At 37.1% G+C, this 14,673-nt stretch overlaps 1 protein-coding gene and 1 pseudogene across 5 annotated transcripts in view; one reads left to right on the top strand and one right to left on the bottom strand.

Annotated features, from left to right (window-relative positions):
• Window positions 1-14,673, bottom strand: part of BBS9 (Bardet-Biedl syndrome 9) — a 429,330-nt gene that overhangs the window by 374,179 nt on the left and 40,478 nt on the right. The gene's annotated exons all lie outside the window — the stretch shown is intronic.
• Window positions 11,623-11,930, top strand: LOC109490040 (annotated as a pseudogene).

The raw sequence follows: 14,673 nt of genomic DNA, 5'->3' as shown, positions 1-14,673 counted from the left end.
ATCCAAACACTTTATCTTTTTAACTCATCTGCTTAGAAATTTAATGGGTGGGGCACCTGACTGGCTCAATAAGTGGAACATGTGACTCTTAATCTTGGGATCATGAGTTCGAACCCCACTAGGCATAAAGATTACTTAATAAAAAATAAATAATAACCTTTAAAAAAAGATATGTAATGGGCATACATTGTGTGTTTTCCCATGCTTTTTAGCTCAAGCAACATATATATCAATACTGGCATTTTCTTTCTTAGATAAGTTTAAAAAAATTAAGAAAGGGATTATATTTTTCCCCCTGCTTTCCTGAAGGTTAGGTACTTCATTATGAAAAAGTAATGATAATCTGTAACCTGTGTGAAGCAGCAGCCAGCCTTAAAACAGTCCTTTCTCGATAAGTTTAGTACAAAGAATACTAGTATAATTGTTTGGGCTCCTTTTAGTTTATCTTAATCAAAATTACTAAATGATGGAATTCAAAAACTAGTTACACATTATTTTTTGGTGTACTGATAAACATTTACAAGTAAAAACTCTTTGTCGTGCAAAATTTTTAAAAAAGGATATCTTCTTTTAGTGCTAGTCTAATATCAATGACATTATAAGTAAATCTGGTAAGAAGGAAGTGGCAAGTACCTCATAAAAATTCAAGAGCCCACCACACTGTGAAGTTTCCAGGAAAATCTGGGATGCATTAGAATATGCCCTCTAAAAAAAGATGTTGCTTCACCTTGCATTGCCTTCCAAAAAGAAAAAAGCACAAAACCTGGAGACTGTCCTTGAATTTTGGAAGCAATATGCTATACATTCAGGTAGAGTGGCTACTTTTAAGTAGAGCCCAGAGCACGAGAGGGCTCTGAGGCTGATAAAGGCTACAATGTAAGCTGATCTTCTATGGCGCAAAAGACCCAGCAGTACTTGAATTATAGGTCTACTCTACACTGTCTCTGAAAACCCCCAAAAGAAGAGTCATTGCACAGACCCTCAGGTTATCTGTCAATAATTATTCTCCATTTGAGAAACAGCCCCTAGTTCTGCAGGGCCATGATACAATACAGTACCTAGTTACAGGACACCAAGGGACTAGATGACCAGAGCTGCCCATCATGAAATGGGTTACCCAATCTACTGAGTCATGAAATTGAGTATGTGAAACAGCATTTTATCATTAAAGAGAAATGAAATATATAAATAAGAAAAGAAGGCATAAACTGAGTAAGTGGCTCAAATCCCATAGTACCTATTCCAGCTACTTCACCGCCTCTTCCATGACCTCATGTGGAGTTCCCTATGAACAATGAACAGAAGAAAAATCCCACAGCCTTGGTTTACAGATGCGTCTACATGATATGTTGGCAGCAGGGGTAAACTGTAACATCAATTTCCCACTCCCAAGTTTCCTTGAAAAACAATAACAGAGGAAAATCTTCCCAATGAGTTTAACTTTGAGCAATACATCTCATTGTCACTTTACTGGGAATGTGAGACAGCCTAAGATTCAGACTTACACTGATACATGGGTAATGGCTAATGGGTTGGGATCAAGGAAGTAGAAATAAAAAGACTGAACTATTGGTAAAAAGGAGGTCCAGAAAGGATCTGTGTGGAAGGATTTCTCATAATGGACATACTCTGTGAAGACATTAGAGATCCTAGTTCCCAGGAAAAGAAAGCTTCCAGCAAGGAACACAGTCACAGTTCTCTTAAATTTGAAGCTGAGACTGCCCCAGTTGGTACTCCACCACCGGCCAAAAAAAAAAAAAAAAAAAAATGGCTAATGTGCCGACAGAGTGATTTCTCCCTATTACTAAGAGGACATTGGGTGGCTGTTGTACAACAGGAACAGATAAACTACGTCTAAATTCCAAAGGGATTCACTGGCCAACCTCTTAGTATTATTCCTATGTCCAATAATAAGCTTAATGAAAAACTATGTTAACCCAATAAATATAGGACACTTAAGGACTCAGGATCTTTGGGGTATGAATGCAAAGAAGCCTGATGAGCCAATGTGCTGAAAAAATATAAAAAGAATATAAAATAGGTAGTGGAGAAAGGAAGTTATGGTTATCAACTTCAGTCTGTTGACCAGCTATGAAAGTGGAGAATGTTACAGCTAAGCCTATTCTCCATTAATAGTTTCTCTACCACCCTACCCCCTTTCCCACTAGGTTACATGATAAACACTAGTGATGACTACATTGTAATTCTGGTTTCAGATGGGATAATAACAAAAATATCACCCTGCAACAAAAGGTGACTGATGAGACTTTGTGTCTCCCCTGCCTGAATGAAGAGTGAGAGGAAGGGCCCTTCTCCATGGCTCCTGCTCTTAATAAACCCTCAAAATAATACCATTACTTCCTCCTGTCCCTTTAACCCTAGAAGGGGTAAAAGCTGATCCATTCCTGATAATACTTGGACGCTTCATTATTCGCCCCCTTAACTCTGCCTACACCTGTCAATGATCCCTTCACTAAAATCTTTTCATTTAAATAATCTGAGAGAAGCTCTATTTCCTCCTGGGATACTGACTGATACAAAAGTATATGTGGAAATTAGAGAAGTAGTGTTCCAGTTTAGTAAAAATAAATAAATAAGGATGATTTATTTTTCCAATTTTTTTAAGTAATCTCTACACCCAACAGGGGGCTCAAACTCACAACCCAGAGATTACAAGTCGCACACTCTACTGACTGAGCCAGGCGGGTGCCTCAGGATCATTAACTTATAATCTTTGTTACATGAAACCTACAGAGCAGCATTTCTCATAGTATGGTGTGTTGATCTTCTATGGATCCTGTGTAAGAATTATCTGGGGTTGTCCATCAAATGATGAATGGATCGATAAAATGTGGTATATATCCATATGGTAGAATTAAAAAAAAAAAAAACAGAATTAGCTGGGATACTTTAAAATTCAGATTCCTAGGCTTCACCCCAAACTTTCTTTTTTTTTTTTTAAGATTTTATTTATTTATTTGATAGAGAGAGAGAGGGAACACAGGCAGGGGGAGTGGGAGAGGAAGAAGCAGGCTTCCCAGTGGAGCAGGGAGCCCGATGTGGGGCTCGATCCCAGGACTCTGGGATCACGCCCTGAGCCGAAGGCAGATGCTTAAAGACTGAGCCATCCAGGTGCCCCCTCACCCCAAACTTTCTAAAACCAGAATTTCCAGAAGTGAGGCCCTAGACACACTTTAAATCTTCCCAGAAAATTCTTTACACGCTAAAATTTAAGAACCATTGTTCAAAATCAGTGATTCTCAAAGTATAGTTCCCCACACCAGCAATATCAGCATCATGTAGAAACGTGTTAGAAATGCAAATTCTTTGGCCCCACCCCAGAATTTTTCTGACCCCTACTGAGTCATAAACTCTGGGAGTGGGGCCTAGCCGGCCTGTGTTTCAATAAACCTTCCAGGTGATTCTGGAGGACACTGATGTTTGAGAACCACTAGAGTTTTGTCTTTTCTCTGCACAGCAAACGTGATTTTTGTCAGCCAGCATCTGTCTCCAAATTCTATGTGATCCAAATAGGACTAACTCAATTCCCACAACTTACCAAAGAGCTAAGAACTTAACCAAGACCTTACCTATCATCCTCTGACCTTAGTGATGAGCTCATTCCAGTTATGAAATGAGTAGGTCATGGAGATGAAAGGTATAGCATAGAAAATACAGTTAAAGGTACTGTGATTGCAAAGTATGTTGACAGACGGGAGCTACACTTGTGAGCACAGCATTATTACACAGTTGTTGAATCATTATGTTGTACATATGAAACTATGTAACACTGTATATCAACTATACTTCAATTTTTAAGTAAAAAATTTTAAAAATTAATAAAAATAAACCGGTTTTAAAAATGCTCGTATACTAGATCACGGATTTACAGAGTGTTCACCTCCTTTGCCTAGAGAAACCATGTGAGAATGATAGTAATCCTTGTATCTGCTAAAATTAAGAATACCCCCATTCTCTGAGCAAAACCAATCCTACTGATAGCAATGAAAATGAAACTGTAAGAAACTAAGAGACTAAGTCCTGTCAAATGTTTACACTCTCCTTATGTTCCCCATTAATTATCATGCCAAGTACTCAGATATTACTTGCCCTGCTGCCAACCCTGTGCCTGAGGTGGGATTACTCAACCGTCTGAACATTCAGTGGGTCCCAGAGGTGAAACCATTCACTCAACTGTGGGGGCAGACAACCAAGCTTTTGCCCATGACTTACAGCCAAGCTTCTGTAATCATGACCTGGCACGCATTCTGACCCCCTTTATTATTATTTCACTCAGGGCAGAAATTAAGAGCCTGTGGAGACAGCCACTCACATTTTCTTTACCTGACTAGTGACTCTGAGGCATTATATCAAAAGAGTTAGTATGACTTCCTATTTCAAGATTGTTAATTAAAGACTATTATATCCTCTTCTCTGAAAAAACCACCCAAAACAAAAAGGAGCAAAATAAAGAAACATAAACTCCTTCAAAGAAATCAAAAGAACTGTGGTAAGCCTAACCACAATCTATGAAGATGGGAAGTGAACAGAGAAAAGGTAAACAATACAAAAGGGTACAGCAAGGCCAAATCTAAATGCCTTAAGAATATATTTACTCACCCCATAAAATCCTAAAAAGGCTCAGGAAGTAAAAGCACCACATATCAGAGAAAGTGGGTTAAGAATGGATCTGAAGGGGGCGCCTGGGTGGCACAGCGGTTAAGCGTCTGCCTTCGGCTCAGGGCGTGATCCCCGCATTATGGGATCGAGCCCCACATCAGGCTCCTCTGCTGAGAGCCTGCTTCTTCCTCTCCCACTCCCCCTGCTTGTGTTGCCTCTCTCGCTGGCTGTCTCTCTCTCTGTCAAATAAATAAATAAAATCTTTAAAAAATAAAAAAAAAAAGAATGGATCTGAAGACAAGAGAGTTATTTAAACAGGTATGTAAGTAACAGATACACAAACCTTCACAGAAGACAGAAAGCATAATCTCTGGAGAAGCTGAACGAAACAAGGGACTCCAGATTAGAGGGACACAGATATAGAACAGCATGGGACACTACATCAAAAACTAAGGTTGTACTGTATGGTGACTAACATAACACAATAAAAAAATTATTATTAAAAAAAAACAACAACAACATGGGAGGGGCGCCTGGGTGGCTCAGCTGTTAAGCGTCTGCCTTCAGCTCAGGTCATGATCCCAGGATCCTGGGATCAAGCCCCGCATCAGGCTCCCTGCTCAGCGGGAAGCTTGCTTCTCCCTCTCAAACTCCCCTTACTGTGTTCCCTCTCTTGCAGTCTCTGTCAAATAAATAAATAAAATCTTAAAAAAAAAAAGAACAGCATGGGAATGGAGCAAGTACCTGAAAATACATGGTTGAAGAAAAAGTCTATATCCTGGATAGTCAATCCTCTAATTGGGACTAGGCTCATGATCCCCAGAAAGAAGTTAAAGAAACCTATAGAGAAAGAAGACCACCTCAGGAGAAAAGACCTACAGCTACAGATATTTGAGTCTCCAGGAAAACAGCTAGTTCGTCTCCTAACTGTTCTCAAGAGGAGCCCACCAATTCACAAGACTTGGGCCCTGGGCCCAGGGACACAATCCAGAGGAATGCAAATCAAAACCACAATGAGATAACCACCACACACCCACTAAGGTTGCTGTAATCAAAAAGATGGATAATAACAAGTGTTGACAAGAATGTGGAGAACCTCATCCTTGGGTGGAACCCTAATGCATCAATGGTAGGAATGAAAGTAAGTTCAAAAACTTTGGAAAAATGTTTGGTGATTCCTCAAAAGTTTAAGCATTAGAGTTACAGTTAGACCCAGGTATTCTACTCCTAGATACATACCCAAGAGAAATGAAAACTTGTATATGAATGTTCACAACAGCATTATTCACAATAGCCATAAAGTAGAAAATCTAAATGTCCATCAAATATGGCTTTTCGGCCTTTTGGCTAGGATCAAGTGTCTAAATGTCCATCAATTGATGAATAGATAAATATAATGTGGTATATTCATACAACAGAATACTATTCTACACTAAAAAGGAATGAAATACTGACACATGCTACAGTACAGATAAACCTTGAAAACATTATACTAAAGAGCACTTTGGTGGCCCAGTTGGTTAAGTGTTTGCCTTTGCCTCAGGTCATGATCTCAGGGTCCTGGGATTGAGGCCCACAGTCTTGGGCTCCTTGCTCAGTGGGGAGTCTGCTTCTCCCTCTCCTTCTGCTGCTCCCCCTTGCTTGTACTCTCGCTTGCTCTCTCTCTCTCTCAAATAAATAAAATTCTTAAAAAAAAAAAAAAGGAAGAAAACATTACACTAAGTGAAAGAAAGCCGTCATAAAAGCCTTTGTAGTGTATGAGTCCATTTATGTGAAATGTCCAAGGGTTTTCACAATTTCCTAAGTGTTGGGAGCAATAAAGGTGTCTTTTGTTATGTTAATGAGGTGACTTTTGGCCCTCACCTAAGGATGGGGGTTGTTGCCAGGAGAACCAATCATACGATTAGAGGGTTGAAACTTTCAATCCTACCCCTAACAACCCTAACTTCTAGGGAGAGGAGAGGGGCAGGAGGTTGAACAGATAGCCAACCACCAGTGATTTAATCACTCATGCCTAAGTAATGAAGCCTCCATAAAAACCCAAAAGGACAGGACTTAGAAAGCTTCTGAGTTGGTGAACACATGAAAATTTGGGGAGAGCAGCACACCTAAACAGGACATGGAAGTTCCAACCTCTTTCCCCATACCTTGCCTTATGCAGCTCTTCCATCTGGCTGTTCTGGAGTTATATCCCTTATTAAAAAACAAAAACAAACAAACCAGTAATCTAGTAAGTTGTCTGAGTTCTGTGAACAGCTGTTAACAAATTAATTGAACGTAAGGAGGAGGTCACGGAAACCTCTGATTTATAGCTGGTCCATCAGAAGTACACATAACAACCTAGGCTTGGGACTGGTATCTGAAGCCTGAGGAGAGGGTCATGGGAACTTCCAACCTGTAGCTGGTGGGTCAGAAGCACAGGTTAACAACATGGGCTTACAACTGGCATCTGAAATGGGGAAATGGTTGGGTGCAGTGGGGGTGGGGAGCAATCTTGTAGAACTGTCCCCTTAACCTGTGGGATCTGATGCTATCTCCAGATGGACAGTGTCAGAACTGGCTTATAGGACACCAAGCTAGTGTCTGGAAAATTATCTGGAGAATTATTTGGAACTGAATGGGAACCCCAACCCCATCCTTGCTCTACACATTGAAAACTAAGTCTCAGAACCATTTTAATGGTAAGAGATTAATTTCAGAGTGGTAAAAATGTTCTAAAATTGATGTGGTTATGGCTGCACAACTTCGTGAGTATAATAAAAATCACTAAATTGTGTACTTTAAATAGGTGAATTGTATAATGTGACTTATATCTCAGTAAAAATGTTTTGAAAGAAAGATTAGATATATAGATAGCCAAGGACAGCCAGCTAGCCAACTGTCCTCTTCCCTTCCCTCTTCCCACTTGTCACGTATATTCAACAAGCAGGTATTTATTGCCCTTCATCCTCAAAACAAAAGAGAGAGAGAGAAGGGTTTTTCTCTTTAGAGAAATATTGGCCTGTCTGGGAAGAACTATAGTGATTAACACTGGTGCTAGTTCCTGTGAATGTATAGGCCTCCTCTCTTCATTCTGACATTTGGAGGTCCCTAATTTAAACTAGATCCCCAACCACTTGCTTTAAAGCTGGGCTGGCTGGTCAAAATCCAACCCACTTTCACAGTACTTAATCTTTCTATTGATTCATCCTAAAAAAAACAAAAACGAAAACAAAAAAAAAAAAAAAACTGACAACCAGTCACTTAAGGAAGGCCAGAAATAAGAAAAGCCCAAGAAAAACAAAAGAACGAAATAAAAATTACTCCAGAACAAAATGTGATAATTCAAAAAGTAAAAAATCGGGGAGAAAAAAAATTCCATACCTCCAGATAATAGGAATAGGAACCAAAGGGAATTGACAGATTCAACAGCTTGACTGAGAGCCTAGAAAAACTTGAGAAACTGTAAGGCTATGTAAAGAAATACATGACTTTTTTTTAAGAAATGTAGGATTTTTGGGGGCGCCTGGGTGGTACAGCGGTTGGGCGTCTGCCTTCGGCTCAGGGCGTGATCCCGGCGTTGTGGGATCGAGCCCCACATCAGGCTCCTCCGCTGTGAGCCTGCTTCTTCCTCTCCCACTCCCCCTGCTTGTGTTCCCTCTCTCACTGGCTGTCTCTATCTCTGTCAAATAAATAAATAAAATCTTAAAAAAAAAAAAAAGAAATGTTAGGATTTTTTGAAAAAAGAATCCACTAGAAACATTTTCCTTTGGGTAACACAGAACACTGTAACCATAAAGAAGAAAATATGATTGTGGTATATACTACATTGAACAATATTTACATATCTCAAACAAAGTATTATTAACTTTTAGAATCGTCTATAGAGAAGTCACAGAAGATTTAGCTACAATTACAGACCAGTATGTAAATATTATTAACCCTGACAAAGCAAGAATAAAGGTGGAGTTGACAGAAGTTGAGAAAGTTATGGCAGAGAGTAAAGATAAAATGATGAATGTGCTCATTTTACAAAATGTGGAATCAAGGGGTTGAAAGCTAAAACAAGAAATAGAAGTTTGAGTATCCTTTTCGTAAATACAGAAATGAGCAGCAATGGAAATGAGAGAGTGATATAACTGGAAATAAGAGAAAGAACATGTCATTAATCAAAACACTCTGTCACTGTGGTACACCAACAGAAAAAAATTAAATATGATGAATTCAAAAATAGTGGTGTAATTACATTATTTAGAGATAAGGAGTTAACCATGAAGGGGGAAAAAAAGGCAGGGGGTGGGGGGAAATGTCTTCATAGGTTTATCTGTACTATTTGGCTTTTTATTTTTATCAAACGAACTGTGCATGGTTAAACGTTATTCTGAATGCTTCTGTGATCTTGCAAGGTTTAAAGTGGTCTATTTTTAAATATGTAATAATCTATCTTGCTAACATACTTCTAACATCTCTCTCCTAAGCCTAGAAACTTCATCCCTGATTTTCTAACATCCCTACAGTGGGCTGGATATTATGGGGTGTCATTAAATTCCCCCACCTTCAATGAAAACAGTACATAAATGTGCATGATGTGTAATCATTTTTAAATGGGAGAGAGAAGACAGGAAAATGAGTATGATATTTTATAAGACAGATTATGGAAAAACCAAAAGGTAGAAGACTGATTTCTATACTTCTAGCTCACTTCAATAGCAGTGTGATAAATACAGAGAGCTCAACTATTCTATAATAAGCACTATATAAATCCTAAAACTCTACCATAACATATTAGACTTTAAAAAGCCAGAAAAATATACCTATTGCCAGTTAATCTCAAAACTGGGGAAAATTTACAAGAAATATGGTTCTGGCATGTTAGAGGTCCCTAATTTTAGTGTCCTCATTAACTGAATAACCTATTAGGCACAGCACCTACTTACCCATATCATTTGTCAAGCTTACATTTATTCCAATATAATTAATACACACTGATTCCCCAACAGATAATCTCTTCTACACATTGACATCAAAACAATATGGTTTTTAGGAAGTTAGACAGGAGAAGCAAAGAAAGAGTAAGGGATGAGTGATGGAGCCAATTTCCCAAGTTTCAAAAGAATTTGTCACCATCTTTCAAAAATAAAAGAACCATTGATTGGGTTCCCAAATTATATTATGTGTTGATCAATTCAAGAACAGCCTAATACTGCTGAGAAAACCACAGAATAACAGGATTTTGAATAATCTTTCATTGAAAGGCAAAAGTTAAACGTCATATTCCTTAAGAGAACTAGCAACAGTAGACATATTAATAGTGCTAGGCACTGTTTCTAATATATCAGGGCCCACATTAAAACCACTGCTAAAGTCTAGAAATGGTCATAACAAATCTTTCAACCTTACAGCATAAAAGTCAGTTGATAATTTCTTTGTCTAACACCTAATAAAACTCATTCTTCCAAAATTGTGGAAAAGCTAAGCACAGTCCTCCCTTATTATAAAGTTTCCTGTTACAAAGTTGCATGGTTTACACATATGTTATACTTTATTATTTTTTTTAAAAGCCCTCCTTATAACACCCTCTTTGTTGTAATACTCAACATACTTTGCCTCCAGGCTAGATATATAATGAAAGCAAAATGAATTCAGACAGATTGTTGAGGAAAAAACCTAGTTTCATTTTAGTAGTCTTTCTAAAGCCTTTTTTCTTTCCTTGTACCTTTTCATCATCTCAATGTTTTGTTCCCACTGAACATTTTCCTTTTCTTTTTACATATTTCCTTTGGTAAATGAAAGATGATAGATTGTTAAAACCATTTTGTACTAACTTAGAAACAAGAACTTTTAATATACAACTCCTGCCTTCCAAACCCTTGTGCAAATTTCATCTTTAAGACAATGAACTGTATAGAACTTAATCAACCAGCTGCAAAAAGCCATATGAAATCTTAATTTTCCTCTCACACATTTTATGTTCATAGTCCCCTAAAATCATGAATATAACTTTCCAAATTAGATTTAGGAATAATTCTCAGTTACTGTCTCCATATTAATACTGTCTTATTTTAGCAAAGATCTAGAAATGCTTTCTTATTCATACATTTCAATGTAAGGAAATTTGGTATTAAAACCCTGCTTACTATTGCATCATTGTGTTGATCTGGGATGCATAGCCAGCTTTTTCTGACTGTCCAAAGTAATCATTTTAATCACAGACACTAGACTGCTTCTTAAACAGTGGTGTACAGAGCTGTGCTATCCCATACAGTACACTCTGGCCGAGGAAGGCTACCAAAACTTCAGGATGTGGTTCTTCTGAATTAACTAAAGCTATATACACCGAACGCACACCAAGTTTCAAAGACCTAGTATGGAGAAAAGAATACAAAAATACCTTATTCATATTTTATATTGATTCTGTGTTAAAATGTTAATAGTTTGGAAATACTGGGTTCAATAAAATGTTATTAAAATTAAAATTAAAAAAAAATAAATAAAACCCTGCTTACTTTTAACTTAGGCAGAAATACAGGTCAAATTAATATAATATGGGGGCCTCATTCTGATACACCAAGCTTAATCATTTCTGATATTCTAAGTGAGCCAGAAATGACTTAAATTATGTACTATATGAAATACTGATGGTGCAAATTTTATATCTTTAGAAGTCGAAGAGGTAAATACATGTAATACCATTCTTCCACATGCCTACAAATATTAGAATTCTATTCTTGATATTCGAGTATCTCAAAATTTTATAATAGTGAAAAAACGGAAAAAAAAAACTTTAGCAATGTAATTCTTAAATCATCCTACATATGTATAACACTTAAAATATTTACCGTCCACATAAAGAATTACATAAGAATGTTCACAGCAGTTTTATTCACATTAGTAAAAAAAATTGGAAACCACCCAAAAGCACATCAAAATGATAATCAAGGTTATTGTTGTTGTGGTTGGTGCGCTGAGCTCCATGGTTCCAAGAGCTGGCTGCATCCCTTCCCTGCCACTGTCAGGAAGTGAATGTTCAAGGAGGACCACTTGCGGGAACACAGGTGCATGGAATCTGTGAAGATATGAGCGAAATATCCTGACTGGGTTCTGGTGATTGTGAAAAAAGTTTCAGGCTCTCAGATTGTTGACAATGACAAATGGAAGTATCTGGTTCCGTCTGACATCACTGTGGATGATCAGGAAAAGGATCCAGCTAGGCAATCTTCCTGTTTGTGGGTAAAACAGTCCCACAGTCCAGCCTATCTATGGGAGAAGGAAAAGATGAAGATGGATTCCTGTATGTGACCTACAGTGGAGAGAACATTTTTGACTTCTGAGGGCCATTGGTGGGCTAGGTGCACTGTTCCTGCTTGCACGTCTTGTAAATAGCCAGCCATTTTCAATTACCAGACCTCTTCACATAGACCTAGTAATGCATTTGTAACTGCATTTATTTTTTAATATATTGGAAGGTTTTGTTTCCTTAGGTTAGTAAATTAACATACAGAGTTTTGTTATGAGTTTTCCTTTCTGTGCACAGTCCTCATGGCTATACTCTCCATGGAACTTGTTCCTCTGAAGATCATATTTAATGAAGATATTTCCATACTAAAGTGAGGTAGGCTGGGTATTATAATGAAAGGGAGGGAGATAATGCATTTCTTCTGGATTATGTTTGAAGTGTTAAAGATGGCTAAGTATTAAAAGCACCTAAATTAAATCCTTAGCAACCAGAACACTTGCTTCACTAGATTTTGCCAACTGCCTATCATGTTGGACTGAGCTAATCTGTTCCTCTTCCTGAAACTATTAAGGTAAATAATTAACAATAAAACTTCCTCTTACAAAAGTAAAAAAAAAAAAAAAAAAAAGATAATATACTTAATGTTTATTGTGTATGTTATTGTGTATGTGGGCTTGTGTATGTATATATACATGTGTGTGTATATGTGCATGCATATACGTACATGTGTATATACATATACATACATATACACACACATACTTATATATGTGTGTGCAGATAGATAACCTCTACACAGAGTACTACTAATGTACTCTTAAAATAACTTTAACTTGGTCGTAGTCAACAAACATTTGTTTTTCAAATTAAACATTAACATATATCTCTACCCTGTGTTTTAGAATTTAAATCTGCAAGCAAGAGTTTCCATGTAGATTGGAAAAGGATTACTGAATCAACTTAATTCAAGAAAGACTGGGGGTACGGGAGGACTGTTCATTTCCCTTGGCAATATGTTTTGTAGATGAATATTTTAAACTGTTGGAACATTTTATGTCACAGTGTCATTTAAATAAAGTAGTTTTATGGTAATCATTTTCCTTCTCAATTGAGTAAAATATTTAATAGCTTAGTTATTCCACTGTTAAGAAAGGAACCATGATGAAACATATATATAGATAAAAAATGGCTGTCAAATCCTATCAAAACTACCATATTTAACCTTTCTCTCGTCAAAGGCAGTCCTGACCACAGACATTTCCATAACACTTTTCCAGCCTTGGCATTCAGCCACCATGAAAGAAATTATTTTTTTCAAACAACACTAAGAAACTTAAAATATTCTTTTTAGCCTTTCCCCTCTTAGCCACAGTAGGCAAGGAGGCATTTAACCACCAAATTTCTATAGTATATATATATAGAAGGAATCAGAATTCACCTTTCAGGAAAAGTAACAACTTTAAATGATCACGTAAAAAACGAATTTGCAGACTACAGAGAACCCTCTTTATAACATTCCCCCAGGAACTAAATATACAGGAAGACGCTGTTTGGAAGTAACATTGTTTTATGGGTCTTGGACCAAAGATTTTATAAATGAATGCCATAAATATAAGAAAACCCAGCACAGGATGAGAATCAATCCTATTATCCCCTTGATCTTCCGACTTCTCACTATGGATCCATAAAGGATCTTAAAAACAAATGAGGGAAGTTCTCCAATATTATAAAACACCTACACTTTAATGCCGAGGCAAGGAACAGGAGCCAGCACACCATAGGGATCCTTTTCTAACATTATTCTCTAACATTTCAACCATATCTGTTAGAAAATAAAGGCCATATGGTTCACTGGTGAGACAGGGTTATCAAAACATTATCTGTTGATTCCCTATAAGGAAAATAGCATTAATCTTTTATTAGCACTAATATACCCACACAGAAAAGCAAGACTGTGTTCTGGCTGTTCATTCACCCCAGCTGAGCATATCAGTTCACTCTCTGGATGACTATCAAAGAATCCAGATGGCTTTGGGAAGCACAGCCTCTCAGCAACCACATGTGGCCACTAACACATTTCCTTGGCAGACAAGAAAAAAGCTTCAGTTTAGACAATTAGAAGTTATTTGAAGGCTGAGGATCTGATTATCTAGGGTTGCCTCAAGATGAGGCAAAAGGTGATTTACTTATTCTTCAGTTCACTGTTTTCTTTGGCGGGCTTTTTATTCCAAAGAATGCATGAATTTTTATTTATGTGACAATATAATCCCATACAAGCTTATAGAAGTCATTTTACGATTTAAAAAAATATTTCGCCATGCTCATATATATTATTAGTAAAATCTGTTCACCTTCTTTACTGACAATTATATTCCAAACATACTGAACCTTTTATATACAGCATTTTCTTTCCACTTCGGTCACAAATGTGGGACTACTGTGCTGTCAGACCTTTATAATCCATACCATGCCCATATTATGCCTACATTCTAACTTTAAACTTTACTTGGTAAAAATTCTACTTTTCTGAAGTTTCATTTGGTGAAAAAAATCAAAGTGAAATAAAAGAACTTGAAGAGTTCAAGGAAAATGAGCTCTCACAGACACCGAGAGAAGAGAGAGAAAAGGGTTAATGAGAAGAAGAAATGTCTTTTATACCAAATACCAAAGAATTTAAATAATTTTTGAAAACTAAAACCTTTTTGATTTGTGAATATTATCACAACTACTCAACAACTGTGAATATCACATTTTATGCAAAAAACACATTGATAACAAAAGGATGAATAATGTATAAAACAAAACTCCAAATCAATGAAAAAGCTCATTATTTCTAC

Source organism: Ailuropoda melanoleuca, chromosome 1 (assembly GCF_002007445.2).
Source record: "Ailuropoda melanoleuca isolate Jingjing chromosome 1, ASM200744v2, whole genome shotgun sequence".
Classification (NCBI taxonomy): domain Eukaryota; kingdom Metazoa; phylum Chordata; class Mammalia; order Carnivora; family Ursidae; genus Ailuropoda; species Ailuropoda melanoleuca.
This window is presented reverse-complemented; position numbering and strand designations above follow the sequence as displayed.